The following is a 6,722-nucleotide window of genomic DNA, read 5'->3' on the forward strand; positions in this document are numbered from 1 at the left end:
GTGAGTCATATAAGTACACTCGTAGTAAGCTTTTGTTCACCTTGTCTGGTCTGTGTTGTGCTCGACCGCCTTCACGGACAATGGACTTGATGGATACTGGTGAAGCTTGGTGCAGGCTCCTTCCTTGTCAGACGAGCGACTTGACTTGGTCTGGAGACTGTTCCTTTACATTAGTGGACATGTGTCGTGCTTCTTCCTTGTCAGACGAGTGACTTGACATAGGTTGGAGATGGACGCGTAACACTAATGAGCTTGTCGGCGTTCCTCCTTCTTGACTTGATTGTCTTGATGCGAGGAACGTGCAGACCACACCAGTAAGCTTACATGCTCTCGTTACAAGTTGTATATGTTGACCCGTTTGGGCCGGTTGCCTTGCGCATGATGATGTTGACCATGTTTGGTTAACGTGTCGTGTGTCGAGGTGGTCGGTCTTGGTAGTAGGATGTCTTGTGCATGGCGTGTTGACCTCGTCGGTCGATGTGTCGTGTACGAGATGACCTACTTGCCCGTCGGTTGTCCAAGTTGTATGATGTGTTGACTTAGTCAACGTGTCATGTGCTTGGATGATTGGCGTACGGGTCATGTATGGTGTACTTCCTTCGGTTGAAGGGATGTACTAGTACATACTTGTATTAATTGTTTATTTCACGATCTGGTCTTTTGATTGGATCGTGAAAAAACGCTAAGTCCAAGAATCCTGAACTCGAGAGGAAAGCGCTGATGGCAACCTTTTTGACAGGACGTCCCTAGAAAACGGCTTTTTCCTTTTCGGCATTAAGTGGCATGTTTAACGTGGCTAGAACATCAATTATCCTGCAAATGGCACTCAAGCTTGGCAAAAGTCTCGAAACACTCCTATCTTGACGCACCGGCAACCGCAACACGATGCAAAACAAATTGCACGAGCTACTGATACTTGTACCATGCACGGTACACGGTTCCGAAAATTACGCCTGAAAGTATGCAATTTGGTGCTACCCTAGGGAACTTGTATGGGGAAGCCTACCTACGCGTGTCGCACGTTGCAAGTTGCATGGTCGTCGATCAGAGGCATGCAAAAGCACCTATCTAGGGGAATTACTCTACGTTCTAGTAGCTAGTGCGATTTTCCGGTCCAGCACGGCAGTACGCCTGCATGCATACAATCCATGTACCAACCATGTACCTAGGCGTTGGTCAGTAGCTTTTGGCGCCACATGGAGGAAGTATTCGAGTTCAGATTTCTGGGACTTAGCGTATTTTTCAAAACTATTAATGGAAATTAAACTATAAATGGGTCTCAAGCTAGGCGTTGGTCAGTAGCTTTTGGCGCCACATGGAGGAAGTATTCGAGTTCAGATATCTGGGACTTAGCGTATTTTTCAAAACTATTAATGGAAATTAAACTATAAATAGGTCTCAAGCTAGGCGTTGGTCAGTAGCTTTTGGCGCAACATGGAGGAAGTATTCGAGTTCAGATTTCTGGGACTTAGCGTATTTTTCAAAACTATTAATGGAAATTAAACTATAAATGGGTCACAAGCTAGGCGTTGCTCAGTAGCTTTTGGCGCCACATGGAGGAAGTATTCGAGTTCAGATTTCTGGGACTTAGCGTATTTTTCAATCATATTAACCGAATCAAACATAAAAATGATGAAACCTACACGACGTTCCTAGGTATGGACGAAAAGTGACGATTTAGTGCCGGTCAGGATAGCCGTGCACCAAAATTGTGTACCGATCAGGGAAAGTACAACACGGAGGGCGCAGCCCGAGCGTACGCGTTCATGGATGTCCATGTTGGTACAAGTTGCCGGTCAGGATAGCCGTGCACCAAAATTGTGTACCGATCAGGGAAAGTACAACACGGAGGGCGCAGCCCGAGCGTACGCGTTCATGGATGTCCATGTTGGTACAAGTTGCCGGTCAGGATAGCCGTGCACCAAAATTGTGTACCGATCAGGGAAAGTACAACACGGAGGGCGCAGCCCGAGCGTACGCGTTCATGGATGTCCATGTTGGTACAAGTTGCCGGTCAGGATAGCCGTGCACCAAAATTGTGTACCGATCAGGGAAAGTACAACACGGAGGGCGCAGCCCGAGCGTACGCGTTCATGGATGTCCATGTTGGTACAAGTTGCCGGTCAGGATAGCCGTGCACCAAAATTGTGTACCGATCAGGGAAAGTACACTACGTTCCTATGACTTGGGTGAAAAGTGTTGATAAAGTGCCGGATAGGATAGACGGTGGCTTATCGTACACATCACAAACAAAAACCCTTAGTGAGCAGTAGCAAGTGTCGATGGAACAAAGCGAAGGCAATACAAACTGATCAAGTACAATAAAGAACGCTACGTACTAGGACTTCTGTCCAAGAATGGTGTCCGCGACGGGAGGGCAATGGTCGAGCAAGCAGGTTTCCCTAGTAAACCTTGTATGGTAAACATACCCAAGCGTGTCCGTATGCACGCAACGATAGTCACGAACGGGCACATACCTAGGGAAAGTACTCTACGTACTAGGACTTCTGTCCAAGAATGGTGTCCGCGACGGGAGGGCAATGGTCGAGCAAGCAGGTTTCCCTAGTAAACCTTGTATGGTAAACATACCCAAGCGTGTCCGTATGCACGCAACGATAGTCACGAACGGGCACATACCTAGGGAAAGTACTCTACGTACTAGGACTTCTGTCCAAGAATGGTGTCCGCGACGGGAGGGCAATGGTCGAGCAAGCAGGTTTCCCTAGTAAACCTTGTATGGTAAACATACCCAAGCGTGTCCGTATGCACGCAACGATAGTCACGAACGGGCACATACCTAGGGAAAGTACTCTACGTACTAGGACTTCTGTCCAAGAATGGTGTCCGCGACGGGAGGGCAATGGTCGAGCAAGCAGGTTTCCCTAGTAAACCTTGTATGGTAAACATACCCAAGCGTGTCCGTATGCACGCAACGATAGTCACGAACGGGCACATACCTAGGGAAAGTACTCTACGTACTAGGACTTCTGTCCAAGAATGGTGTCCGCGACGGGAGGGCAATGGTCGAGCAAGCAGGTTTCCCTAGTAAACCTTGTATGGTAAACATACCCAAGCGTGTCCGTATGCACGCAACGATAGTCACGAACGGGCACATACCTAGGGAAAGTACTCTACGTACTAGGACTTCTGTCCAAGAATGGTGTCCGCGACGGGAGGGCAATGGTCGAGCAAGCAGGTTTCCCTAGTAAACCTTGTATGGTAAACATACCCAGCGTGTCCGTATGCACGCAACGATAGTCACGAACGGGCACATACCTAGGGAAAGTACTCTACGTACTAGGACTTCTGTCCAAGAATGGTGTCCGCGACGGGAGGGCAATGGTCGAGCAAGCAGGTTTCCCTAGTAAACCTTGTATGGTAAACATACCCAAGCGTGTCCGTATGCACGCAACGATAGTCACGAACGGGCACATACCTAGGGAAAGTACTCTACGTACTAGGACTTCTGTCCAAGAATGGTGTCCGCGACGGGAGGGCAATGGTCGAGCAAGCAGGTTTCCCTAGTAAACCTTGTATGGTAAACATACCCAAGCGTGTCCGTATGCACGCAACGATAGTCACGAACGGGCACATACCTAGGGAAAGTACTCTACGTACTAGGACTTCTGTCCAAGAATGGTGTCCGCGACGGGAGGGCAATGGTCGAGCAAGCAGGTTTCCCTAGTAAACCTTGTATGGTAAACATACCCAAGCGTGTCCGTATGCACGCAACGATAGTCACGAACGGGCACATACCTAGGGAAAGTACTCTACGTACTAGGACTTCTGTCCAAGAATGGTGTCCGCGACGGTCGGGGAAGCAGGTGGCTTATCATGGCAAACAAGTTAAATAGCTACCTTAAGAGAACGAAAGTTACTGTGGATGGAACAAAACGTGTGCCTAGAATTCCTTCCTGGTTTCCCTAGTAAACCTTGTATGGTAAACATACCAAGCGTGTCCGTATGCACGCAACGATAGTCACGAACGGGCACATACCTAGGGAAAGTACTCTACGTACTAGGACTTCTGTCCAAGAATGGTGTCCGCGACGGGAGGGCAATGGTCGAGCAAGCAGGTTTCCCTAGTAAACCTTGTATGGTAAACATACCCAAGCGTGTCCGTATGCACGCAACGATAGTCACGAACGGGCACATACCTAGGGAAAGTACTCTACGTACTAGGACTTCTGTCCAAGAATGGTGTCCGCGACGGGAGGGCAATGGTCGAGCAAGCAGGTTTCCCTAGTAACCTTGTATGGTAAACATACCCAAGCGTGTCCGTATGCACGCAACGATAGTCACGAACGGGCACATACCTAGGGAAAGTACTCTACGTACTAGGACTTCTGTCCAAGAATGGTGTCCGCGACGGGAGGGCAATGGTCGAGCAAGCAGGTTTCCCTAGTAAACCTTGTATGGTAAACATACCCAAGCGTGTCCGTATGCACGCAACGATAGTCACGAACGGGCACATACCTAGGGAAAGTACTCTACGTACTAGGACTTCTGTCCAAGAATGGTGTCCGCGACGGTCGGGGATTGTGTGTTTGACTCAATTACCAAATCCTAGGAACATACATGTAGTGTATACAAACATTAACATTAACGCGTACGTTTGGGCTGCGCACTCCAAATGGTACACAAATAAGGGTGATTTATGATCAGACGGACAAAAACAAAGGTGGAGAAGACAGTTTTCGGCACGATGTGCACAGAGCTCATTTCGTCGTCCCGGGCGAATGGAAAAACACAAAAATCGCGAGTTTCGCCCTCGGGCTACCGCCCTCGGGCGTATCTTTCTAGGTTCTGTCTATAAAAGGGCAGGCCAAAAGGTGACCGGTTGAGATAAGCATTTTAAGCATACAAGCACTTTATTGCAACTTTTGACACAAAAACTAGGTACGTACATGTAGATTGTACCAACATGGACATCCATGAACGCGTACGCTCGGGCTGCGCCCTCCGTGTTGTACTTTCCCTGATCGGTACACAATTTTGGTGCATGTGTACCAACATGGACATCCATGAACGCGTACGCTCGGGCTGCGCCCTCCGTGTTGTACTTTCCCTGATCGGTACACAATTTGGTGCACGGCTATCCTGACCGGCAACTTGTACCAACATGGACATCCATGAACGCGTACGTAGTGTACTTTCCCTGATCGGTACACAATTTTGGTGCATGTGTACCAACATGGACATCCATGAACGCGTACGCTCGGGCTGCGCCCTCCGTGTTGTACTTTCCCTGATCGGTACACAATTTTGGTGTGCACGGCTATCCTGACCGGCAACTTGTACCAACATGGACATCCATGAACGCGTACGTAGTGTACTTTCCCTGATCGGTACACAATTTTGGTGCATGTGTACCAACATGGACATCCATGAACGCGTACGCTCGGGCTGCGCCCTCCGTGTTGTACTTTCCCTGATCGGTACACAATTTTGGTGCATGTGTACCAACATGGACATCCATGAACGCGTACGCTCGGGCTGCGCCCTCCGTGTTGTACTTTCCCTGATCGGTACACAATTTTGGTGCATGTGTACCAACATGGACATCCATGAACGCGTACGCTCGGGCTGCGCCCTCCGTGTTGTACTTTCCCTGATCGGTACACAATTTTGGTGCACGGCTATCCTGACCGGCAACTTGTACCAACATGGACATCCATGAACGCGTACGTAGTGTACTTTCCCTGATCGGTACACAATTTTGGTGCATGTGTACCAACATGGACATCCATGAACGCGTACGCTCGGGCTGCGCCCTCCGTGTTGTACTTTCCCTGATCGGTACACAATTTTGGTGCATGTGTACCAACATGGACATCCATGAACGCGTACGCTCGGGCTGCGCCCTCCGTGTTGTACTTTCCCTGATCGGTACACAATTTTGGTGCACGGCTATCCTGACCGGCAACTTGTACCAACATGGACATCCATGAACGCGTACGTAGTGTACTTTCCCTGATCGGTACACAATTTTGGTGCATGTGTACCAACATGGACATCCATGAACGCGTACGCTCGGGCTGCGCCCTCCGTGTTGTACTTTCCCTGATCGGTACACAATTTTGGTGCACGGCTATCCTGACCGGCAACTTGTACCAACATGGACATCCATGAACGCGTACGTAGTGTACTTTCCCTGATCGGTACACAATTTTGGTGCACGGCTTAGGAAATGGGCTTAAAATGTTATCACTCAATCCATTTAATCTTGTTATAGTCGATACTTACCGTGCCGACCAAGTAGGACACGATACAAGGCAATGTTGTTTGAGTAATAATATATCCGCCATACATTTCAGTACAAAATTGCTCGGTCAGACCTACGGCGGGCCATAACTCGAATACTAAACGTCGCAGACATGGGTCGTAGAACAATTTTAAGCTCGTCTAATCATTCTCTATCCGATTCTGGATAGTGGTTTTTTGACCACTTTTCATCATTTTGTGACACCCCGAACCTAGGGACAGCTCCCTAGCTTTTTGCAAAAAAGTGCACCGAACGGGCCGGAGAGCTCGAGTAGTCAAAAAAATTTTTTTCGCTAAAAACCCTCAAAACGTGTCAGAAACACACCCTAGATGATGAAAAGTGCAACCAGAAAGTCAACCGACAACATGCCCGGGGGTACCAATTTGCTCTACGCGTCCCTAGGTAGGGTACTTTTTCATACAAACATCAATGTGCACGGTGCACAAAGTGCGCGGAA

Source organism: Anopheles merus, unplaced genomic scaffold (assembly GCF_017562075.2).
Source record: "Anopheles merus strain MAF unplaced genomic scaffold, AmerM5.1 LNR4000430, whole genome shotgun sequence".
Classification (NCBI taxonomy): domain Eukaryota; kingdom Metazoa; phylum Arthropoda; class Insecta; order Diptera; family Culicidae; genus Anopheles; species Anopheles merus.